Genomic DNA, 27064 nt, shown 5'->3' on the forward strand with positions numbered 1-27064 from the left:
AGTGTAGTGTTTGGCATTGTGCCTGTGGACGCAGCACTGTACTCTGTACTGAGTTGTTACAGTAACAAGACAGCAATAGTGCCTGACAGGCCACTACTCAGGAGCACAATTACACACACACACACACACACACACACACACACACTCATGCTACTGCTTTAACAGGTGGTCTATTTTTATATAATGATAAGCCCAAAGCCTCACACACGTTAGCTCTGTCCCACTAGAGCTTATATATCTTATTCGATCTGGATGTCTATACTCAGGTGTGTGTGAGCACTGTAATATAATGTGTGTTTGTGTCTGAGAACATGTGCAAGTAGTTACGTTTGTGTTTTGTGGCAGATTTGCAGTTTTCAATCTAACAAATTGATGTTGATTTTGGCTTGGTCTAAGGCTAGGAAGGTGTGTGTGTGTGTGTGTGTGTGTGTGTGTGTGTGTGTGTGTGTGTGAGCATTCATCCCTGACATCGGACTGTAGTCTAAATGTACCATAAATTTAAGCAAAAACTTTTTGAACTTTACTGTTGTTTCCAAAATATTTACCCGATGGCCCCTCTGATGAGATCAGGGCCAATTAAAGTAAGGGCCCATTTGTAAAAACTCAGCGACTGTGGGAGGCATGTGTGTCTGTGTGCATGCGCGCACATGCCAGCCTGGGACCAGAAGGGACCACCAGGGAAGGAAAGGCGGTCCAGAGACCAGAGACAACAGACAAGAGAAGCTTTGAACCTGGTCATGACATACCGATTCGCATCGGCTGCGCACAAAAAAGGCACAAAGTGCGGCAAAGGAGGACCTGCATCTTTTTTTGTGTCTTTCAAAATTACCACTGACAGTTTGCATGACACAGAGCCAGCAGAGCAGAATGCGTCTCTACAAAATGACAGTTAATCTTATGTGAATTAGCAACTAACCTTTAAACATTTACCATTCCCCCCTTGCCAGTGTGAAAACTAGTAATCGCTTTCTCCTTCTCCAACGCGCATTCCTATGAAATGCCGCTGCGTAAAAATAGAAATACAGTTGTCCATAACTGGCACCCATTGACACAATGCCTCCCGTTCCAGAGACGTAGCTCCTCCCTATGTATGTGTGAGAGCGTGTGTGTGTAGCGGGTGGGTGACAGCTGGGCTCGCTGCGCTGCGCTCCAGTCTGGTAAGAAGCTTCATCTCCAAATAGGATGACCGTCGGCTTTTGTGGAAGGGACTGCATTCAGCTCCGTAGCTAGTTCTGGGACACCCGGTTGGTTCCGTGCATTCAGTTAACCTGAAGGGGAGTTTAAAGGCCAAATAACGTCGTTTCTTTTCCCTCTAGTGTGGATTTCGGATGGATATTCCCATTTGAAGAGGTGTGATTTCAGCGCGGCATGTAACAAAAAGAAGCGCAAGAGAAAAGTAGCGCTCGTATTGTTATTCTGAAACGAGCACCGTCTGAACTGCTTTGAGAGCCGTATCTCATGGATTACTAAAAGACAGAGCTGTGAAACCACTCCGAGGCATTACCATTCATGAGCTGAAGGTAAGATTTCTTTGTTTATTTCAAACTTTAGGTGCGCTTATAGCCTGTACCAGTCTTTCTCGAGCCCCGGAGGCTTGTTTTATGTACAGCCAGGCTGCCGGGCGACAAGTGCACACGATTCATAGGGTTACTTTATCAACTTAGGTTGGTTTCGCGTATTTATATAGCATTTATAAAGTTATAAAAAATTTGAAAGTGCATATTTTTTCCAGTTAAAATGAGAACTGAGATGCTTTCCTTCTCCCGAAATAAACAAACCACAGTTTAGTGCGTAATCCCTCTTATGCTGTTTACCCATTTGGAATAAAGAAGTGCCCGTCAAGGAGGACCTATTGCGGATCGCATTGAGTTTAAACAGAAGGAAAACAATGTCAGTATCATTTCGGGTAGCAGGTACATGTACGGCAAATAAGAAATATGCTATGGGAACTTGCTTGATGGGACTCCGACCGACTGTTGTTCCCTTCCTCCTCCGTCTAGCAGTGCTTTTTTCAACCTCACTGACTCTCTAAATATGTTGTAAAACTACAGCCACTAAACTGCCAGTTGTACATTTTGAATAAAAATAAAAATTTTACTCATTATAAGAGCCCAAAAACATATTCATGCCGGATTTGTTGTGAAAACGCACAAACACTGAAGCGCTTGCTCCATTGCTACAGTGCATGATGGGATTTGTATTTGCCATTTTTTTCTCACATGATTGGAAATTCAGAATTAGAGCATCAATTTACACGTAAAGTAAAGATACAGCCTGTGTTTGCAATCTCTCTTTCTGTTTTCATTCTTTTTATACAGCTCTAATCTTAATCACAGAGATTCGATGTGTATTAATAAGTCATTTTACAGGCAGATTCTTAAGTGAGTTGCTCTGCACGCTGAGACTTTTCCTCTGTCTGTTTCACACACACACACACACACACACACACACACACACAGACAGACACACACACACACACACACACACACACACTAGGGTGTGTTCAGGGATGTCAAGCTACACCAGGAGGCAGAGTGGTCACTATTACTCTGGTCCGAAAGATCAATCAAATGTTTGTAATTCTGACCAGGAGACAAAATTGCACCAGTCTTCAGAAGTGGATTTGCCATTAAATGAAGTGCTGCTTCACATTATTTCTTTAACAAGCTGGGAGAGGAGATAGAGGCCTCAAAACCACATCCAGCAGCCCGATTGCCAACACCCAGTCACTGCCACTGGTTTTTCTCTCCTCTCCTCTTCCAGTATGAAATACCCCCCCCCCCCACACACACACACACCCCGCCCCAGAGGCACTGGGAAAAAGCTGAAAAAAGGATTCAGCAACTCTAAATGTAGGTTATAGATTATCAAGTGTGCAAGGGTGATGATATAAATGGGTGAATCTAAGGAGTATTGAATGCCCAAAGCAAAAATGTGCCTCTTGTCAGCTGATTTTCAGCAGCAGGACATGGTGTTTTGGAAATATGATTCCAGTATCAGCCTTTACAAAAATAAAAAAAAAGATTGAGAGATTTCATGCCAGGGGAAAGGGTGTTGTATTTCATCTATTTTTCCTGAAATCATTGGGAAAAAAATGGTAGGCTGCTCCTGTATGTTGCAGTTTTTGTTTTTGCTGTCAGTATACATATATAATGTGCTGAAGATTACACATAGATCTTGAATATGAAATAGCGTCATGTTTTAACATTTTACCACTGCTCCTCCTACAACATTAGCCTCAAGGCATTCAAATGTCCTGGAGGCATTTTTTGAGATGCTACACAGGCTGTAAATCCCACCACACTGTTTCATAAAGGCTACAACACCACAAACCAGAGTGCAAATCCTGCTATTAACACATTATACAATGACATGTTGTGGTACTGATACACGAATTACAGCATGATTACCTTTGTGACAGCAGCCTGCCTGTTCTTTTCCTGGAGAGGCAGAATAGAGCAGAGCGACCAGAGTTGTTGCTTATATTTGGAGCAATGCCCCATGGAGCGTTTGATCTGCCGATCCTTTAACAATAGCAATGGGGATGGCATTGTGTGTGACTGATGTGGATTTGTCACACTGTGTGTGTGTGTGTGTGAGAGAGAGAGAGAGAGAGAGAGAGAGAGAGAGAGAGAGAGAGAGAGAGAGAGAGAGAGAGAGAGAGAGAGGAAGAGAGGGAGAGTTTGTATTTACCTTTGTCAGTTAAGGACAGATACAGATGCAGCCTGAATACAGTAGCTTTGAATAATTGATAAATGGCTTTGCTCCTGTTCAAATGAATTGGCCTTCAATTATAAACACCGAGACCGGTCAGCTGCTGTTAACCATTGGTCCCCATTCAGTCGGTGTCAATACCAAGCATTCAGTAGTGTGTGTATTTATGCATATTTTATAAAAAGCCATGTTTTATTGATGCGCGTCCTACGTGTGTGGGCTGCTGTTTTTTTTTTCCAAACAATTAGAGTGCGAGAAATCATCAAACCCCACTCACTCATCTGGATGTGATTTATTGATGCTTAACCCATTTTCCAGATTCCACATCTTTCTAAATTGCTGCCGCTTCAATTACACTGCCTGAACGCTAAATGACAAACCTGCTCCAGTAGCTGAACATTAAAAAAAAAAAAAAAAAAGGATAATCATGAGTCTGCGAACGTGTTTTAGCACATTTCTATTTAGAAATACAGGTCAGCATAATCAAAGAAGCTTGTGCTTTAATGGAACTGTCGATCACAGATTATACACGGCACATTCACTGATTTTAGCTGTTCTCAAGTTGGCTCTCTTTTCTAAGTCAGTGTGAGTCTCTTGTGATTCAGGAGGTTGAAAAAAAAAGATATTTTACCCTACTGTAACAAATTGCACAACCCCCCCTCTGTATAAACATTTTACCTAACCTCTCTCATTCTTTTTTTTTGGTTCTGATTTCTCTGACCCTCTTAAATTGAACTCATTATTTGATGAATGCCTTTTATTTGATATAAGGAAACATACTGCGTTATACAGGATTAGAGGAGATGGCAGAGTATGTCTAAATGTCCATGTATCTGCTTTGTTGATATATTTGATTTGCTAAAGAGCCTGCAGTGTATTTGCTCACTTCCCCCCTCCCATCCTTTCCAGTAAAGTTGGAACATATCACCCACTGTTTATAGGAGATGATAAATGATATTCAGTGTACTATAGAGACCTAATACATCTCACCATGCAGTATGGTCCAGTATGCTCTATGCACAGCATGGCTCATTGAAAATGTAATCACTCGCTAATCACTTGCTTCAGCGTGTTGTTCCATGTTCTCTGTGTCTTTCACACAAACACACATACAAACATACCTACACCTACACACACACACACATGGATGGATGGATGGATGCGTGGTGTTCCAGTTTCCAAGTTTCATTGTGTTGTTCTAACTGGCTGCTTTCCTCCACTTAGCCTTAACCCTTCCGGCTCCCTATAAATGACTCTACAGTGCTTCCATTGAATTAACCGTCCATGTGTTAAACACTCTTCATACTCGTTACATTAGCATAATTGATTGAGCGTGTTGTCTATGCCAAGAAAGCCAGAGGCATGAAGGACCAGGCAAAAGGCTTATTTGGGCAGGGCGCCGCCAGTCAGTGGTAGAATTGGCGGAGTGTCTGTTGGTGTTTTGGCTGTTGGTCCTTGGCAAAGCTTTGTTGTTAGAAATTAAGTGAATTAGAAAGTGATAGCCAGCCCATCTAGGAGAAAATTGTTGAGGAGCCAAACTTTACTGCATGAGTGCCAAATGAAAACACAGCAAGAACATTTCAAATCAGCTCATAACATCAGGTTTCTCTCCATCCAATGTTGTATTTTAAATACTTAGTACATGTGACATTAACATGCCGTAATACCTTTGTTACAGCTGAGTTTGGTTGCCTGTCATTACTCAAATGGAATGGAAGGGAAATGCATTTGCAGGGATAATCCAAAAGCAGCAGGGCTTTGTGTGATTGCCTGGGAGATGGATGAATGTCTGGCCTTGAAAAGAGCCAAGTCTTGTACTACAGATCAGATGATGTAAATCGTGGTACTCTGCGTAAAAAAATATGATGTCCTAATTCCCGTCCTGCTGTTGTGCTTTTACAGGTGAGAGCAACCAGCTGTGAGTCATGGAGACAGCCACAGTCTGTTAAGACTCATTAGGGCCGCATCCGCTGCTGAGGCTGTGGTTATTTCTGTGGTTAGTTTGCTTGTTGGCAGCCAATAAGTAGGTGTGTGTCCTGGAGATGTTAAGCATCGGAAAAACTCTGCCGCCTCTTCGTTCGCTCTTTCAGCCCTAACTCTTCTGTAATGCATGTGTCTCTTTGTGGCGTGTAAGTCAGACCCTTTCCCATTTTCTGTGTGTATATTACCACAAAGCACAGAGGGTGGCTAATGGTGGGGGGGTTTGAGCGTGTGTACTCAGTGTGTGTACTATGCGTGCATGTTTACGTGGCGTTGTTTGAGTGCATCTGTCCCTCCTCCCCAGGCCCCAGCGATTGGCACTGCATCTCTCATCTATTAATCATAGAGAGCGCTTGCTCTCTCATTCCGTTGCCATAGTTTCAGGACCTGAGACAGTGTTGGGGTGCCTGGCTGCCTAGAGAGAGGAGAAGAGAGAGGAAGAGGAGCAGTAGAGAGGAGGAAAGGAAAGGAGAGGAAAGGAAAGGAAAGGAAAGGAAAGGAAAGAGGTGTGACTATGGAGGAAAGGAGGAAATTATATAAACATTGTAGCGAGGGCAAGGCGGAACAATTGAAATAGAGCAGAGGAGGAAAGCGGGGAAGTGATTGAAAGAGCAATGGCAGGCTAACACACCAAGCAGGTCCTCACACCGTGGATGAGTGTGCTTCAAGAACCAAAATGGATTCCATTTTTATCTCAGCAGTGAACCCTCTATCTCCTTTTCAGTCTCTCTCACGCACACACATATAAACTCTCTCCATCTCTGCGTTCTCCTTCCTAAAGAGAGCAGAAGAATATTTTCACAGTAGGCATCATCTTGTGAATAGCGCGCTCTGGGGCTGGTGCATCTCCAGTGTGTTACAGTACATTGAACGGCTGTTATTTCACCGTGCTTTACAATGGAAAAGCCTTCCACTGGGCTGAGATGGAAGATGGGCCAGGGCCTCCTGTTTCATGCTCAGTTGGATGTTTTGATGGTAAATCATGCTGAATTCATGTGTTATTCAATGATGGATTACAACGGAAATCGACCACTATGGAAATTTCCAAGGCAGGGAATACCTCTTTCTATCAAGCCTTGTCTCCCTGTCTCTGTCTCTCTATATTTATCTGCATGTCCTTCTCTGTCTCTTCCTTTTCCTGTTCTGTTTTCTTTCTTTCTACCTTCCTCCTCATTTAGATTTTTTCCCCTTCCTATGCACAAGGAACACTAAACATGTGCCCTTACTTTCAGAGAGAAGGGGTTCTTGTTTTGGCTGTAGTCTTTGTACCTCCCATATGATCTCATAATCTCATTTAGGTCTTTTAATGGCTAACCATGCACTAATGTGGTGGTTGTATTATCGCCTTGTCTCATCACATCATACCCTGCTTGTGAGAATTTCCAATGGGAGCTTTTGGCAAGCAAGCAACCAGCAGTACTGCAATCATGGGATTCTCAGCACACACAACCACCTTTCACTAAAATGCGTGTGCACAATTACAGATGAACTCACTCATACACACAAAAGACACATGTGAATGCACACAAATTTGTGCACCAGGGCAGTTTCTTTCATGTCACTAAGAGGGAAGAAAGCTCACAGTCATTGTTACAGTGTTGCACAGTGAGTGCCAATGGGCAGAAACCCAAGAATACCTGATTGTGGAGTACACTATGTAATTCTCCCTTCACCGTGTATGGACTTTCTGCAGGGGAATTACCATTAGGGGACAGAAGGACAAAGGAGGAAGTGAGAGGGTGCGTTTGCTCTTTGTGCTGATGGCACCAAGGCGCTTTTGTTGCCTTTGAAGTGATGGGATTGCAGGTGACATCATAGCGGGCACATTCTCAGGTGCAGCAGGTGAATTAATCCAGGTGGGGGATGAGGTAAAGGTCTATGTGTGTCTGTATGTGCAAATCCGCCGTGTTAATGCTCTTGAGTATCTGTGGAAGCAGGCATGCATGGCTGTGTGTGTGGATGTGCATGTGTGTTCGTGTGTGTGTGTGTATGTGCATCAGTCATCAAAGCAGAGGAAAGCCAGTGTGTAAGGTGATCTGTATGCTCATGGCAGAGCAGCAGTCATACTCTCCCAGAGGCTATAAGCCTCACTGAATGTGGAACAGCAGCTTCTTCTTCCAAAAGCCCCACTGCTGGTTTCCATGTGAGGGCCAAACGAGGCTAGACAGATTTAGTTTATTATCCATGTTTTTTGGATTTCCTCCACAGCAACATTTCTGTTCAACTGATCTGTCAGCAGGGATACAGTTTCACATAATCTAATATTGCTTTCTATCTCGTGATGCAAACATTTATTAGCAGGCCCTAAACCTGGCAAGACGAGCTCAGCTCAAATAAGCATCGATATTCTAGACAGCAGGTAATTTGTAACAACCATCCCTAGCTCATCTGACACACTAATGATGATGATAGATTGCTTGTAATGGGCCCTGCGTGAATATTAATTCTTTCCAGGTGACTGGTTAATCTTTACAATGACCTGTAGTTATTCTGACATAAACATGAAACATAATATGGAAAGACTTTTAGATTCAGTCATATGAAAGCAATCAAAACAATTTGGATGCTTTCAAGTTGTACATATTAGTCGCTAATATCTAAAACCTTACACAACCAACATTATTTTAGTTGATATCCACAGTGTTCCTCAAAGCAAATAGAAAAATACAGACTACACGTGTTTCTTCAGAGTTTCCCTCAAACCTTGTTAAGAAATCAGCCCTCTCCTGGTCACAGTGGCTGGCAGACTACAAGTGATTCCCCTGAGGGTCCTCTATTTCAGAATCCAATCAGGCAGAACTCGGAAACAATATTACCTCTGTGTGTGTGTGTACATTTATTACATAGCTAATGAACAAATTGCAGCCATGTGGCATGGCCTGGTGGCTGGTGAAAAAAGAAACACACACACACACACACACACACGCATACACAGACTCACACCGAGCACACACTCCAGTCCCCAGCCACCGTCTTCTCCTTTTTCCCTCTTTTCACCACAATACACACACATGCGCCCAACCACAAGGCCCCCAGTGTTCTTGGCCTGTCTGTCCATCAGCTCATGCGGAGCGCTGGGCTGGGAGTACTTATCATCCCTCTGCTGAATGGAGGCCTCACAAAGGCCCACTCACATCACACACACACACACACACCCACACACACACACACACACACACACACACACACACAGACAGACACACGCATGCAATTCAGTCAGCTCAGGGAGACTGCCTACTATAGCTAGGCTGATTAAATGTATGGTGTGACAGCAGCCTGAGCCAACACTGGGAGGAAAGGAGCCTGATAGGAAAATGGAGACTAGCAGGCAGGTAGACAGGTAGGAGGGCAAAGCTATCTCCAATGAAAAAAAATGTAAATACTTTTAATTTGCTTTGCCAAATATCTCATGGAGGAAATGTAATTGCGGTCTGAATTACATTCACTGGGAATGCAATCCAGGAAGTGTAACATCCTTATATTGCTGAGAAGTGAAAAGGTCAAGGTAAATAGTTGTACATGCCAAACCCAGGAGTTTGACACCAGTAGTCCTGTAGTTTAGGCTAATAAAACACTTGGTTTATAGAAACACTCTCTCGCTCTCTCAGTGCCTCATGTTTCAAGTCAGTGTTGACTTTTTCAGTATTTAGCCTGACTTAAGGAAGTTACTGCGTCCTGTAACACCCCATAAAACCACAAGGTATCTTCAGCTTTTGCACAGGTTAAACAAACCAAATATAATGTGTTAATTTGGGAAGATTTGGTTACTTTTGGACACAGACAGACTGTCCGTTTCCCCTGTTTTTAATCTTTGTGCTAAGATAACCAACTACTGGCTGTAGTTTCATATTTACTGCCCAGACATGAGATTTCCACATCTACCTCCAGGCAACAAAGAGACTAAGCATTACCCAAAACAATGCCTTTAATCATGTTTCAGTTGCAAAGTTACAATACAAATATGTGCAATATGCAATATTTTAAATGTTTATTTCTATTATATTTATATATTTGTACAAAACATATTTGTTAATGTAAATTATAAATGTAATTTTTAGGGAATTCTGGGAAATAGACACACTGGAAAAATGTGAAAGAGACAGACAGTGATGGAGATATCCAGTAGAAGCAGATATTCAGGGGTTTGGGGGCATAGAGGAATGTACAGACTCACTAACTAAGGTAACTGGCATATTTAGGTAGACAGGCACAGGGGAAGACAGCCTACCAGAGAGAGTAATAGAAATAGGCTGGACAGTTAGCAGGAGAGGCAGTGAGGTTTTGAGGCTCATGCAGAGTAAAAAAAACTCCACACATCTCCTTTTCAAAATGAATTCTTGTGAAAAGAAATCATATTTCACCTTGCCTCCATCCATGCCCCTTTAATCTGGACAAAAGGTGCTCTGTATGTGGGCAGGTAATCAGGCAAGCAGGTTGATAGGCAGGAAGACAGACAAGCTGTGAGGCAGCGAAAGAGAAGTTGTGCCTTGCATGATAATGTATTCATTCATCCCCCACTCTGATAATGTTCACAGCATGTTTGGCTTGATTCATTCATCACAGTCTACTGGGGGCCTTTTTACGTTATTTGTTAAAAAGCTTCTTTGCTTTTCTAAACCTCTAAAAACTTTTGATTTGTGTGCTTACTGGGTTATTCAGGAGGGGTTTGCTTTTGGGTTTGTGGAGGTGTGTGACGCTATGTGCATGTATTTGAGTGCCTTGTTTGTGTATGTATGTCCTTGCATGAATTGGTATGTGTGGAGACTAGAATGAGGCCTATTTTGGTCTCTGAGTAGTTTAGTTTGATTGGGCAGTGCAGCAGCTGCATACTGAAACGCTGTGTCTTTTGATCTACTCACATCCTCAACTAATCTGGGACTGTCTCATCTGTTTCACTGATAAGTTCTCTGTATTTGTTTCTTGTGGGATCTGTTTAATTTCATTCAAATAACCAAGAAATCCTCTGTTTATTGATTGTGGTGTTATACAGCAATTGAACCCTTGATTATTTAATTGGGTTTGGAGTCTGAGTGAGGAGGCATGGCTATGCGCCCAGCTCCTCTGAAGAGAGTTTGATGAGTCAAAACTGGTCAGAAATGCTCACAGAGAATTATTCCTATTTTTGGAAGAGATTATTAGAATGTGTGGTTGTGTGTGTGTGTGTGTGTGTGTGTGTGTGTGTGTGTGTGTGTGTTTTCTCAGTATTGAATCATGTTTGCATAAAGGATTTAAACTGCTGCTCTCAGCTGTTTGACAGGTAGAAAAAACACAAGACAGCCAATTCATTAGTCACCCCCTCTTCAGTTTCTCTCCTCCTCCCTATCTTTCTTTCTCCACCTGTGTGTCAGAGTACATCTGAGCTAACACCGGGTGCATGAGATCTAGTAATGCTAGCTAGTCTAGTAATGCTAGCCTGGTAACTAGATAGGAACAGAGGACTCTAGGTGAGGCTATCTAGACCAACTGTCCGTTAATCATTTACATGGTGTAGCTGGGTCAACGAGGAATGGCTCTTTTTACAAATTTACTCTACTAACTTATATCCACATCATGAAATTTGAGTACACGTAGCCAGGTTTTCAGCTGTTTTTAAACTTGGATTCCAGGGTTTATCACATTGGGAATTAGAAAACCACAATCTTTCTAGGTTTTGAAACATTATTTTTTAGTTACTCCTCAATGACTCAGTTATTAGAGAGAGTAGTGCTGCTATGAGTGTTTTCAACAGGCAGCTTAGCTACCTGGTCTCCATCTTGAGTTTACACTGTAAAGTTACAGTATGTTACATCACCGAACATGACAACAAAGAAATCACACAGCAAGGAAAAGAGATGGGATGAGTCTTTGGAGGTGCAGCTCTGACCTAGATAAGATTTGGAGTTTGAGTTGATCCTGTGGTGTAGGCTTATTGTTGTCATTCAGTCTGTACCATTGATCTTCATCCTTCCCCTGTGCTGCGGTGGATTTGCGTCTCTGTTCAGCCCTGTGAGGAGCAGTCATCCAGGTCCGGCTGAATTCCCTCAAGCTGACGGGTTGATTGTTGCAGACTCTATCTAGAACAAACAGGTTTTCATGCAGCCAGCCGATAAGATGGGACATGGTGGTGTGTCCACACTGGCGCCACTGCAGCAGTCATTTGTTTCACACATCAACAGGTGAAGGACTTAGTGTGTGTTTGCAAGTGTGTTTGTCTTTTTGTGTGTGTGTGCTCTTGCGTTAGTCAAGCTGTCTAACTCTGGGTGACCCAGACTTTGGTAAATGAACAGACACAGATAGCACAGAGTACTCAGACAAAGATGTTTGATTCATTACAACGCTGTGAAGAATGAGGACATGGTTACAAATAATTAGATCATTTGTGTACATTACCAATGACGCACTGTATACTCATATACACACAGGTCTACATACTCCTTACACACACACACATAGAAATGCACAAACAAACATAAACATGTGAACTCAATAAAGCAAGACCTAAAGGCAATAAACCTGTGACAGCTGAGCAATTAAATGATAGGTTTGAAATACATCCCATGGTTCCACCTTTTTATGGCTACCATGATTTTATGTGCTTCTAGTGGTACATGCTGACCATAACTTCGTACTATATGTGGTGCAGTTGTTCTTGTAGAAAATAATGAGAAAAGCTTATTTAAGCCATGTACAAGCATGTTATTTAAATTTCATAGAGGTGACTCACTCACCTATAGTGTAACACTTGTAATTCCCTCTTTTCTGATATTTGAATAGTTCATTTTTTATCTGGACTGTGAGATATGCTGATTACGGAGGGCAGACCACTGCGGGGTTTCAGCTATTTTTCACATTTCCACTTTACACCATTGTCTCAGTCCTGGCGGGGGTGATTGTCTGTAAGAAGCAGCCTACATGGCCTCAATTACCTTGGGAGGCTGTATTTCTTACCTCCACCACTTGCATAATAAGGCGTGACTTTCTATTTGAGTGCTCTCATTGCCTGTCCCACCCTGGAGGCAGTCAGATAGTTATTCCTTCATCACGGGGATTTCCATGCTTGTAACACTAGGCTAATTACTATAGTAAATACTGCCTGGGCTGTGACTACAGCATCAACTGAATGGAAGGGGTGAGCACAGGGGAGATGCATTTAATTAATTGATTGTTATTTGGAAACCTCTCCGAATGATTGGAGTCAGTCTGACACTATTGAGGAAAAGTGGCACTATTTTTATCCAAAGCACCTTACTGGATAGCAACTGAGTGGATTTTTTAGCATGGATGAATCAGTCCGAACCAGTTAACAAACTGCGGTAGAGTGCAAACTTTGGATAGGTGCTAGGGTGTAGTGGCAGTGCTTCAGTCAATTTAGGATAATCCAAAAGGAGCAGAGTCTTCCATTCTGTTCTGACTGAGCAATTTCTCATCCGCTTTTCATCCTTAATTCTTTGTGCCACTATATTGAGATTAAATAAAGATTGTGGTTGGGGGAGATATTGATTTTAGTGGCTAGAACGTTAGCTGATTCTCAGGAGCTTTTTATAGCCATTAGCAATAGTTATTCATTCCCTGGGATGCATTGTGTTACATCTAAAGAGGGTGTAGGAGCGGATGGCAAGATTGTGATCAATAGCAGCATTAATACTGTGTTTGCCCTGCATGTCTTTCCTCTTCCTCCTCTTGACCGCTGCCTTCCTCTTTTATACGAAACTGCACCTATCATGAGTTCAGCTCATCGTTCAAATGTGCTTGAATACTGTCATCATATGATTTGGTCATAAGAGTGTAGTTACTAAACCTTGGCGGAAGGTTAGTCATAGGAACAGCTTGCTGACTACAGTAGGCCTGCCATATGCCTCAAGTAAACAGAGCTAAAAGGAGATATTATTCACAGTGGGATGTAATGAGGAGCTGAATGCAGAGAAAAGAGGGGAACCCGACAAGTGAAGAGGCTTTGGTTACCCTTTTAACTGATAGCTATCTCTCAAATGGACAGAGAGAGAAGCGCACCTGTATTGCAGCCATTTGTATAAGAGGACAAATAGCGTATTTTATTACCTGGAGGATGATGGAACTTTATCTACCTCTGAGGGGTTTTATGGTGGAGTTTGAAGAACAAATATGTGTGAGAGATAACAAGCTTTAGACAAGCTTTTATGGCATTTTGACGGTTAGCCGGATATTCTAGATGATGTGCGCGCACACACACACACACACACACACACATAGGTACACATATGCATATACACACGCTTAGGCATGCGGGTATGTGCACCCAAGCAATCATATATCATAGATACAGCCTCTCAATGTCACACACACATCCAGAGCTTCACAGCAGCACACATAGCCTCAGGGTGAAGACACGCTATGCTATGGGCTGGGTTGCCTATGTGTCCCTCTCTGGTATCTACTATCAGGGTTTTGGGCTGGGTTCTGTGTATCAAGTGTCGGTGGGTCGGACATGTGCTGGGAGTCAGATGACTCTGTGGTCAGATGAAGATCTGATCCGTGAGAAGCCTGATTCTCTGACTCAGGTTTTCTTTGTTTTGTTAGCATCAGATGCCGGCTGGAGACCACAATTAAATGATGAAAAGAAGTCAGCCAGGATGTATGGGTTAAACTGAAACTGTTAGTGGATTAATAGATTTCAGTCATTTTTGTTCCAGCTCTTTAATAATGAGGATATGATGTTTTTCTTTGTCATATATGATAGTAAACAGAATATATTTTGGTTTTGGACTGTTGTCCCCTTGAGTTCTGTGAAATTATGGTGGCATTTTTCACAAGACAAAATGATAGATTGATCAATGGAGAAAATAATAAGTGCAATATAATTAATCTAATGCTTTAGGCTCAGAGAGACTAGTAAACCTCACACACTTAACAGAAAAGAAGAACAGAAGATTCTTCTGCCTGATGATTTTTGGCACCATTACTCCCTACAACTCAACTGGGAACACTAAAACAAGGTATGAAACAATATTGCTGCATAATATAACACTTTGTCACACCATCTGTTGTTTGCAATTTCTTTCAATTACAATATGTTTGTGAATTTGAACATCAAAGTGCAGCCAAACTAAGAACATTGAGTCATGGTTTCTAACAGCATGACTATTTTCTCAATTACAGATTTTGGCAGTGTGGTCAATGTAGCGTTTCTCTCTCTTTGTGATGTGATGAAAAGACATGTCACACTGAGTGTAGGTAGATCTGATTGCAGGGTGTGTTATGTGTTTCCTGGATTGAAACATATTATAGATCTGATTTTTCATGTTCAAACACAGAAGAACATGATTCCACTGAGTGCTGAGTTAAACGTTCAATCGAACCAATCTGATTGTGTTTCTGCCCACCCACCCTGCAGGCCAAAGCCGTAAGCTATAGTGGTCGATCACAAAGATCCATTCAACAGAACTTCCTCCCCCAAACAGATCAAATGTATAGATAACCTAATCACATGATATTTCCCCCTTCTCTGTTTCAGTCAATGTTCAGTTCTTTTGAATGTAGCAAGCCTGTTCTCTCCACCTTTAAGGTATAGACATGCAGAAGAAAGTATCAGGTCACGAGACAAGCTGAACTACCTGCCTGCAGGGTGTGAATTCCAGTCACCACAGGAAATATTACTAACATTTACAGTTTGCCCTTGTGCACGCACAGATATTTTGACCAGGTAAGACAAGACAGGAACATATAGTGAAATGTTTGGTTATAAATAGTTAAGGCTGTGCTGTATTTTAATGATACATTTAATCAGTTTAATTACATTTCTTTTGTTGCTCTCAGTCTTTTCAGCTACTGTGTGGTAACTTGTGCTAATTGCCCAGTTCTTTGTCTGTGTACTCTATACAAACCTGTTGTCAGAACCACATCTATTGCTGTGCATAAGAGGATGTTTCCGAGACAAGGTCCAACTTCCACTGGGTCTTTAGAAAAGCAAATTAAAAAAAGCTTTCATGAACAGGGCATAGCTTAATCAGAAATGTTGTAGTGGGCCGGAATCGTAGCAAAACAAACATGAAATTTACATGAAAATGTCTGAAACTACTTTGCAATAGAAGAAGTACCTGTTCTTTTCCTTCTTAAAGATTTCCGTTGCTGACACACTGTAAGATTTGAAGTGTTTCTGTGATGAGGAGGTGAATGAGGACAGAAAGAGAAATAGATCTGCCTTTGGTGGAGGTTGGCCTCTGAAGTGAACAGTGTGGTGCTCCTGTAGTTGAAAGTGTGTGCATGTTTTTGTGTGAACACGTGTGTGAGTGTCTGTACATCAAAGTTTTTGTTTCATGTATTTTCTCTGTGCTTATGCCCACCCCGCTGTGAGTGGTGTGTGTACTTAGGTGTGCGAGAGCGAGTGTCTTTGCTGCTCTGTCAACCCCCTATGAAGTAAATATTGCAGCGCTGGGAAAGCAGAGCCAGGAGGACCTGGCCAGAGCAGCAAAGGCAAAACAGGGCAGGCAACCTGCACACAGACCCTTCTTTATACCCCATTAATAACACAGTTCCACGAAGGACAGCCCGAGGCCAAAGAAGGTCTGTCAAGGTAGTTCATTGTGCGTTAGGAAGTGAGTTGTTCATATGGTAATAGCTGCTGGAGCGGGTTCCTTCAGAGCCTGTTTGTTTTAGTGTAAGTTGTAGTCACTCATTGAGGGGGACTGGATGGAATGTGACAGGGTGCACTGCTGTTTAGTTACTGTAGCTTAATTGACCCTGAGAAAGGCGAACGAAGGCGGGGGAAAGAGGGTGGGAGGAGGAGGAGGAGTAGGAGGAGGAGGGTTAGTGCAGAGAGAAGTAGAGGGAGAGGAAGAGGGAGGATGAAGGAAACGGACAGAACTGTGGGGGGGGGGGCAAAAAGGGAAAGCAGAAATTGATAGAGACAAAAGGAAAGAAAGAAAAGAGAGGACGCTTCATTATGGCAGAAGTAGCTCTCTGCTGGAATCTGTTTATCTGTTCAGTCGACAGGAAAAGTCTTATTGGTGAATGCACTGCACAATGAGACGGATTCCTCTGAAGTCCATTCTGCTAATGAGCCAACTTGTCCAGAATCATCATCTTTTTAATTATTTACTTCATTTTTATTTACGGTTCCATTTATGTTTTTTCTATTTATTGCATGCTGATCTGCTGTTTTATTTTCTGGGTCAGGCAAAAGCTGAGTCTTGTCTTTCCTCATTAAGCTACATTAAGATAACAGTCACAAAGATGTTGTGGCTCAGCAGGAAAACATGTTTGGAAGGTTTCTGCAAAATTGGAATTTCCCACCTAGATGGGATCATGGACCTGTACTTACAGAATGTGGTGCTCAGAGGAGCCTGACTTCATCTAGAAGTAGTCACACAAGCAGCTCTATTAGCTATATGCTAATGTCAGCATACTTAACTCCTCACAATGAAAGGCTGATGTGCAGTAATGTTTACAGTGGTCACCACCATCTTAGTTTAGCCTTTTAGCATTTGCTAATTAGCACTAAACACAAAGTTCAACTAAAGCTGATGGGAATGCCATTAGTTTTGCAGGTATTTAGTCACAATCTATTGTTGGTATTGGACAAATTATATATTTGACCTGATGGTGATGCTGGAAAAGGCAGGGGCCTGCTGCCTAGCAGTTCATCCTGTGGGGAATGTGAATGTGTATACCAGATTTTATGGGAATCTATCCAATACTTTTACTCAGAAGCAACTCATCTAGCGTCTGCTCGTAGTGCTAGATGAAAAGTCAGAGGATCACCAAAAGTCATCGGGATTATTCCTCTGGGGACCACGAATGTTTGTACAAAATTTCCTGGCAATCTATCCGATAGTTTTCTGAGATATTTCAGTCTGTACTGAGGTGGTTGATTAAACAACAGATTAACATTGCCATCTTTAGAGCCATGACACATGGCATACCATTTTTGGATGGAGTCATTACTGTTTTTTTCTATTACTACAGTAGTGTACCCACTGAAATCATTAATCTTATCTTAATGTGTACTCAGTCTCTGCTGCACCAGTCCCTTAGGAAGAGGAGGCTTTGATAATGCTTTATTTGTCTAAGCTTTCATATTCAATGTCAAGCTGTTTTTTTTTCTTCTAAAGAACACAAAGCATAAAGTGGACAGAGATATTGTGTGTGTGTGTGTGTGTGTGTGTGTGTGTGTGTCTGTCTGTGTGGGTGGGTGGGTGTCTGACATTCCCCTGAAGCCATTACTAGGTAGGTTTAATCTGACAGATGTGATGGATGATGACAGAGAAACTCCACACACACTCATACTTGGACACACAATACACACACACACACACACACACACACACACACACACACACAGACACACACACACAAAGACTTGTTGTGCGTGGGCTGCATTGCCACCTTACTCAAACATTCACCAAAACACTAGTTCAAGGCCACAGATGGCGACAGAGAGAGCAAGATAGTCAGTCCTGTCCCATTTTTCTATCTTCTCAGTATGAAATCTCTGTTCTGTCTCTGCTCTACCCGGAGGTCACTCGCTAATCAAAAATGTGGAGACCTCCACAGACCTTGGTCAGCCTCCCCATTATTTGGGTTAAAGCTGAGCTGCAATCGGTGGAGCTATTTTAAGGTGCTGGCTGCTGCTTGCCCTGTACTTCCTATATCTCTCAGTGGGAACACGGAGTCATTGATCTATTGCCTAGCAGCCCTCCTGCACCCCACCCCCCTCTCCCTTCCTCCTCTCAGTGAGAACCCACACAGCATCTCTACCCTGCAGCTTTCACCTTCAGATGGCATACCAGCTATACTGTGAGGAAATAAAATATCAGCGTGAAAGAAAATCAGTTGAAAATGCTTTAAATGATGCCATCAGCTTCACATCACAACACAATGAACGTTTTGAAAGACATTTCTGCTTAGTGTTTTGGGGACTATGAATTGTAGTTCATAAATCATAGACCCTGAGACCCTTGTCCTGTGTGGTGCTTGGGAATAGAAAAGTATTTCTCAGGTATGTGAACTGAAACCAAGATAAAATGCTGCCTGACTCTCCACCCAAGCATTAAATAGCCTGGCTGAGCACTACTGCTGATGATGATGAACAAAGAGTCCATGCCTCTCTCTTTGAGAGTAGATATTTTTCTGTTTCTGTTTTGCTGTGTAGCTGCTGTTCAGAGGGGAGTTGGTGGTTGTTTTTTAATCTAACGACTCTTTGGAGTGGATCATTTAACTTAAGAGTGACACACACATTTTCTGTGTTGGATAACTCGTTTCAGATGATTGGATTTAAAACAGTTTCTGTGGAAAATACACAGCCAAATTACTGATTACTTCATACGTTTTGGCAGCATAGTCATGTTTCCATCCAAATGTTGAACAAATTTGAACCAAACTTCCAGATCTCCAAATCTGGAAAAGAAAAAGCGTGTGTTTAATGTGCGTTTCTATCCACTACCATTATGCGAATGTTAGAAGTTGGGCGGTTTGAGAATAGCTGATCTGAATTAAAAGAACACCAGTCAAACCTTCAGCGACGGTAAATCATATAGAAAATCTGAGGGAAATGTGGCATTTATGTTTATGTATCAATTTCTGGAATGTCAGGATTTATTTTCTGTTGGGTTTCCATTGAGTTTTGTTGCATTTTGTTCAACTTTTTCACCTCAGCCAAGCATAAAAGCATTTTCTGGTGGTTCCACTGTGCTCTTTCAGTTCACTAATTAAGATAAATGCACATAAAAACAGGTGGATGGAAACACACTTATATTCTATATAACTCACAATAATACCTCTCAGGGGGTTATTTCCTATCATTTTGAATGTTTACTTGGGCAGATATGAGGTCATTTTGCAAGCTTCACCTGTTCTGGCAGCAGGAGAAGGGATTGCTGGAGAAAAAAAAAACGTCCACAAATATCCCACATTCATCTTCCTCTCTCTCTCTTTCTCTGTCTGCCTCAGTCTCTCTCTCTCTCTCTCTCTCTCTCTCTCTCTCTCTCTCTCTCTCGAGTTATGTTCTCTAAGGTCTCTGCTGATGGTCAAAGAGGTGAGAGAAGAAAATGCCACGCATAATCCTGGAGTGTGTGTGTATTAGTGTGTATTAGTGTGCTTAGTAAAAGTTGGTGCCAGACTGTCTGTGTGCAGCTCACACGTCTAATCTCTCACATAAAAAGTCAATAGAATCTAACAAATAGACATGGACTTAAGGGATGTTTGAATGTTAGAATAGTTGAAACGCAGAAGCTAAGTAATTCAAATAAAATCCTCTTGAGTCTGAGTTGAGATGTAATGTCTATGGATCATTTTGACTCATGAAAGCATTTACCCAAACTACAAGTTGGGAGAAATTTGTCTTTTCTGTAAATGCTAGTACTGAAATGAATGTAATCAGATGTCTTTCAAAACCCCTTTTTTCCCGTTAAAAGCTAATCCAGCCATAATAAGCAGTGGGGGAGGGGTTCGCTGAAGTGATAATGCAACTATTGAGACATCTCGTCACTGTGACATGTGTTTTGGTTCACCAGCAATTGAGGTTGTTCATTCAAAAGTTCCCCCTGTGCCTACTCAATCACCACTTTAGTTTACATAGCCTGTCCCTGCGTCTGAGGCTCCTGCTGCAGACTCTCCTGCTATGTCTTTGTTTGTTTTGGTAATGGATTCCAAGTTGCTATTGTTGTTTATGTCACTTGGTGATTGATGGGAAAAAATTCACCTTCTCTCAACCCCCCTTCCCTTCCAAAAGCCATCCTTGTATGCCTTCCAGGATGAACACACATTGTAAAGAACAAGTTCCATCCTATTCTCCTGACAAAGTGACTCACTGGCATCCGGATGCTCGCTTTTTTGGACCAGCGGGCCGTGCCTTTAAATCAAGAAGGAGACCTTTCTGAAAACAAGGTTGCATCTGTGTGGCTATGACAGTGCAGCCTCCAAAGGGAAGACTGAGATTATATGCGTGGACGGTTTGGGGGTCCCTCTATTCATCGGCCGTGTCACCCCATGGGGGAGGACTAATTGGTGGCCCCAAAGAGCCCCCTGTTTTGTCCCCGGTGCTCACAAAGACATCGGGGTGCGGTCGCGTAGAGGATGGGGGTGGAGGGAAGCAGCAGTGGGGACGGAGAGAGGAGCAGGTTTCCCATAGAATAGTTGGCTGGGATGAACTGGAGGGGGGCCTCGCCACTGGGTTGCAAGGGGACACGACACACTCATTCACTCACACACACTCAGTGGGGGATTCTGGTGCCAGTTGCTGGCCTCCTCCTCTACAAATGATCCAAGGCTGACCCACATAGTCAGCCATGTGTGAGGCTTCCCTTTATCCCGCAGCCCAGTTGAAACATTGAGTTATGGGTGTTCTCTGGTGCTCCCTGCCTTCTCGGCTGGGACTGCACTGGGGCCCCATGTGGGCTGACATTGTTCACCCCGACCCAAGGACAATGAAGCTGTTGGCTGGCCAGAGAGAAAGAGGGAGACAGGGAGAAAGAGATTGAGATGGACAGAGTGAATAATTGAGAGCGGAAGGGAGGGAAAGGTTGAGAGGTACTGATAGAAAGTGTTTGGGGTAAAAGCGACAGAGAGAGATTGCATCTTGGGTAGGGAGGAGATAAGAAACTTAGATGACAGAGGTGAAGGGAGAGCGAAAGATAGGCGTGAGAGATAAGAAGAGTGAGACAGATGGTGAGACAGACAGCGAGCAAAAGACTGAGCCAGTGTAAGAAAGTATTGATCGTAGCGTGTGCTGGGTGTCTTCAGCTGTCGTAGCTGGATCCAGAGCGAAGTCGTTAGTGTCTGCGAAGCATGGAGCCACGGACATTAGTGGCTCTTTAACAAACTCTGTATTGATTGGGACTTAGAGGAAGACTTACATGTATACCAAAGGATAATGTCCTGTATGTAATTAGCACCATTGCTCTAGTGACATTGCACAGGATATACAGGCTGGAGTAAAGGGGGGAACCATCATTTACAATCAGGAAGATTGTACTTTTTTTTTTTTCTCCAAAGTAAAAGCTTAATTTCATCATTTCTCCCCCAGCAGCTTTTATGAACCTTTTAGCCTATTCACCCTCACCAATATTCAGTCTAGAGTCAGGCATTTTATGCGGTTAAAAGCAGCTGATGAAGCTAATACTAATAGTTTATCTTAAAGGCATAAAGAGGATAAATCAGGGAATGGGAGCTACAACTGTGTCATGGATCATTTAACGCGTTCTCATTCTCTCCTCTCTCCACCATTTCTCCCTCTCCATTTAACCATGATTAGTGACTGGCCCGGCTCTCAAAGAGAGCAATATAATTGACAAATGACTTTAGCTAATCAAGTGATTGGTGGTGATGATTACTGAGAGAAAGTGTTGCCTTATATGCAACGTAGCAGGTCAAGCACGCACACAGTTAAAAAGTGCAAGTAGTACCTTTAGATGCAGATGTTGCAGGGATTTACATGTCTGCTGACCTGATATTACACTATTTGTTCCCTGCCATTCAGAGGGAATCTTTTTATATCTCACACAATGTAATGACGGTATGTGTATGATTGTATGCGTGCACACTTGCCAGCATAGCCACACATATGGAATAAGCTGTTTACATTACCCATCTGTCAGATCTCTCTTTGTTGAAGTAGTCCCTCTGAGCTATTTGTTTTGACATTTTGCAGCATTGGTGTCCACATCTATAGATGAAAGATGGTGCTAAATCAAATGATTAAAGCTGCCTGCTTTCGACAGCAATCTGATGCATGTCGGCTGTCATGTTTTTAGGTATATCTGCAAAGATGAAACACTTGTTCATGTTGGACAGTAAAGACTTTGTGCAAGTGTTAGTTGGCATCTTGAGTTTTGTATCAAAGCCTTTGTTGCAGTTAATTGGTTGTAGCATGAAAGAACGTATGGCTAAGTATTGATTTGCACGCTTTTGTTTGCTTCAGTCAGTATCTAACCCTTTTATGTTTTATTTCCTTAAAGTTCTTGTCTTATTCTCGGCCCACATTCCTACTTTTACTCACCGTAGCTCCTAACTTTACTTTTTTTTTAAAAACAAAGGATTACATGGTTCTGACTCAGTGTGTGTGAGGGTTTGTCGTTGATGAACAATCCTCGTATGCATCTTCCAGCACACACACACACACACACACACACACACACACACACACACACATACACCACACCAAACCAGTAGCATGTCATCAGAAGCTTAGACTTAAGCGCTGTGTGCGCAGCACGCTCGCTTCTGGAACCCATTTTAGAGTGGGGTAAAACCACATGAAAGGTCTACCCCTATCCTTCCGCCCATACCCCCATCACTCCTTTTTTTCCCCCTTCCCTGCCCTGCTGTTCGAAGATTAGACAACTTTACTGGATCTTATAATCAGTGATGTCAACCGCAGATGAAAATGCCCAGCCAAATGCATTTTGATAGCTCCCAAGAAGAAGGAGACATATGCAGGCCATTACGCTTTTTCCTCAAAGACAGCTGCTGCCTCTGGATCTCTGGACTCCCTGAAAGTCTCTGGCATAAATGGAAGGTAATTACCATATCAGAGATCAAGACTCTGGGCTCTGACACCACTTTTTCAATTACTCAGACAGGTTGTTAAGATGCAAATTCAACAAAATGGCTGAAACCCCCAGAGAGGGATACAGTTTCACACCCAAAGCTGCTTCTTGAGTTTCTTAGCTCATCAAATTTTGACAGACAAAGAGAGAGCGATAGAGAGAGAGATAGAGGTTGGGTGGGTTGATGCAGGATATCTATAATTCATTCTATTCGTTAGCGTGACAACCCAACATCTCATCTGAGTGTGTTTTCATTTCTAAGCATGCAAGATCACCTCATTCAATCTTGATTCAGGTCTAATTTTGTACTGATATTTTGAAGAGTTTGAAGTCTTAAAACTTGTACATGTCTTTTGGAACTGGAACTTTAATCCGTCCTCACGACATGAGTGGCTCTTTCATCAAATATACACATGGAAGTTTGTTTGTTCTTAAACAAAGATCTGTATTTTCCATTTAAAACTTGTCACTGGTATTCAGTTAGTGAGTGCTTCCATGCCATTGCATACAAAATCACCTCATTTAAATTTAATCTGTAAGTTTGTTTTCAGAGTCCTAATATTGAGTTTCCTTGGATGATACTTTGTAATGCAGATAAATTGTGAATCAGCAATGTCCAGAACGGCACCTCACTGTCTCCTGCCATAGCTATGTAAATCTGGGATTCTGCCTTCAGCACAAGTTCAGAGGAAATGATCCATAGTATATGTAAGGGAACATTTTATATAACACATGGAATACATGTACTCATGACAAACTGCACACAGATGAAAGAAAAATGTTTGCATTGGACGTGAAAAGATATTCTGGATGTGAAATTTCTAAAACCAAAAGTGGCTTGAGCTGACCACCTGATTGACATTCATTGTCGGCATCCTCATAAGCTCAGCGCTATTGCTTCTGTGGACAGAGCAAATATATGAATGATGTGAGTGAAACCGGCATAGCTTGTGTTTCTGGTCTTGGTCTGGTCATTTTACAGTTTCCAAGAGTTGAATAAAAGCAGAAAGTCAGTTTCAAACATGTCCAGGTAGCTGACAGCAAAAAACAAACAAACCATTATATGTCTACATTAGATATGATTGGACATTGTATTTTATTTCTTGTGGCTCCCCGTGGAATAAATACGGCAGTAAAACAGATGAGGGGAGACCCAAGAGGGAACCAATAAGAACAGTAATCTGGTAGAGCAGCCTGGTTTGACTGGCGCTGCCATGAGCACTGGAAGCACTGTGTGCGTGTGTGTGTGTGGGTGTCAGGGCCTGGGGGAGGGAAGTCTCTCACTGAGGTCATGCCATCTAGGCCTCTACACTGCGGCCCACCCTGCCACACACACACACACACACACACACACACACACACACACACACACACACACACACACACTGGGGTTAGTGCCAGATAGGGACTTGAGGAGACTCTACGGCTCTGTGTATGAATGGCTGTCTGTTAACTCTATGTTGCCCTCATCATGACGGCCTCATTATGATGGAGCTGAATTGTGTGGGTATGGGTGTAGTGTGTGTGTTTGTATAGTTGGAGGAAGAGTGAGAGAGAATGATACATAAAGGCCTTCATGTGTGTTCATGTGCAGCATGTTCATTTATTGTGTGTGTGTGTGTGTGTGTGTGTGTGTGTGTGTGGCCATGCTATTCTTATGTGCTGAAGTGCTGGAGTGTATCAACAGGATGTTTCTTCTCAGTGAACACTTAAGGTGGGATGTCTTCATACTGCGAAGGAAGAAAACTCCTACAGTTTCTAGGAAAGCACTGAAGGGCTTTCGTAATAATTCATTAGGACTACATATTATGCACATATACATAAAGTTCGCTTGCTTTCTATTGTTAGTGCCATGCCCAATTTTCCCCTTGACAATCTATACACAGGACTCATGCATTATGCAGATCGCACAAGAGCACTAGTTTGCTGTGTGAGGAACGAGAGAGAGAGAGAGAGAGAGAGAGAGGGGGGAAAGTATGACTCCATAGCGAATTATTATAGCACACACACATGCCACACTGTTGTTTACACATTCTTACATATTCAGAAAGAAAAGGCAAGATAAATGCGATGACTGGACTGGTGTTTTTTTTTTTTTACTTCTCCCTTGCCTCCCTCCATCTTTCATGCTGCTTTTTAGAGTTAATAAAAACACTTTGGTGGCAAGGGGGGATTTATTTGCATTTCCATGCCATGCTTTTCCGTGCCAGCCTTTGTTTTCCTTTAAGTAAACACGAGTGTATCCTGTGTGTAGCGCCCTCTCTTTCCTCACCCCTTCCTTCACCATCCCTCTCTCCTCTTCCTCCCCCCTCTCTAGTCTAGCACTTATCTCATTACTCCCATGTGTAGATTATTTGTGGTGCCCCCTCTCCTCACCCCTCTTCATCCCCCACACATTCACAAGAAAATTCTCATATTTACACCCCACTCTCTGCTCCCTCATGCCCTACTTTCTCCTCCCTCTTCTCTCAAGTAGTGTCATCCACCTTTGTATCCCATGTGCACACTCCCCTCTTTCTCGTCACCCATTTGTGCTATTTCCCTGTGGACAGAGCCCCCACGGCCCCACGTCTCCCATTCACTCACTGGTGCCATCGCTGCAGCATAATAACTTTTAATCGGCAGTGCTCCCAGTGCTCCCAGTGTTTCATTATGGCCTTGGCTCTGCTCCCGCTCCGAGCTGCTCTCAGTGAGCTTATGCTGGCCTCCCACTTGATTAGAAGAAAGAAAGAGTGACCACATGGGAGACTGAGGTGAGAAAGATAAAGACAGAAACTGAGCAAAAGATATATTTGCTCAGGGAAGAGCGTACTGCAGAGGAAGAGAAAGAGAGACAAACAATTAGAAAAGAGAAATGGCACCTCACACAGAGTTTGAGAGCGTTGGCCGGCCTGCACAGCGAGCCGGCGATAGACGTCACCTTTGCTTTTAAAATAGTTAATCTGCTCCTGGAGGGACAATGACTGCTTTAAGTCCCTCTCCTCTCTCCCTCTCTCTCATTTAAGTCCCTCCCATGAGCTAAACCCCTCTGAGGCACATTGCTTGGATTAGCTTGTGTTGTTGTTGCATCTCTTCAGCTCTATAGCACCAGCTCTAGATACAAACACAGCAGTTATATATGCTAGGAAAGCCAGTATATACATTATAAGAAGTCTGTGCACAGAGGGCGGTGATCATTTGGTAATCTGATCATGTATACACTATAAAAATAAAACCTAAATCTGGTGATGTTAAAGCTATTGAATATTGACAAAACATATGTTGTAGTATTGCTTTCAAAGGAGCAAACAAAATTTGAATGCTTCAGTCTTTGCTTCATGTGTCTTTGTTACACTTAGATGAAAAGCAACAAGAAAAATAGTTGAAATCACAGCTGTATTGCAATCTGTGGATCTCACATAATTTCACATTCAGTGTGTGCTCTCTTAAAAATAGTATTCAGTGTTCAAATAGAAGTCTTTGGGTACTCGCCCAGTGATGTTCTCTGGCTGGTTGGGAGGGTAATTTTACCCTGACCCATCTGAAAAGACAGATGTGGGTGGTTGAATTCTGATTTACATCACTTCTACAGCATTGTTCAGTATACTGGATTGCTTGTGCTGTCATTTGAGAAACAGTAATATCATTGGAGATAATGAAATGAACTGTACTGACATATCCTGTTTTTAAAACAGAGATTAGATCTTGATTATAAGAGATTATCCTGTCCATTTGGATTAATGTGATACACTGTGTGCATTTTAATGATCTGGTCATACACTTACAGAGTCACATGTAAATACACTGTAGGGACCGTTCAAATCTACAAGTCCTGTCCTCAAGTGGCCCTCATCCAACCCTGTCTCCTAGAAATTACGTTTATATACTTCTAA

At 42.5% G+C, this 27064-nt stretch overlaps 1 protein-coding gene across 4 annotated transcripts in view; it reads left to right on the forward strand.

The window, feature by feature from the left end:
• The first annotated feature begins 1102 nt into the window (after positions 1–1102).
• sema6a (sema domain, transmembrane domain (TM), and cytoplasmic domain, (semaphorin) 6A) overlaps positions 1103–27064 on the forward strand; it is a 103018-nt gene continuing 77056 nt past the window's right edge. For 2 of the 4 annotated variants that reach the window (XM_051422230.1, XM_051422229.1), the window contains exon 1: positions 1103–1520. The gene's annotated coding sequence lies outside the window, so the exon portion shown is untranslated. The remainder of the gene's footprint in view (positions 1521–27064) is intronic. The other 2 variants (XM_051422231.1, XM_051422232.1) reach the window with 1 other exon arrangement.

The sequence above is a fragment of the Dicentrarchus labrax genome, unplaced genomic scaffold, assembly GCF_905237075.1.
Source record: "Dicentrarchus labrax unplaced genomic scaffold, dlabrax2021, whole genome shotgun sequence".
Classification (NCBI taxonomy): domain Eukaryota; kingdom Metazoa; phylum Chordata; class Actinopteri; family Moronidae; genus Dicentrarchus; species Dicentrarchus labrax.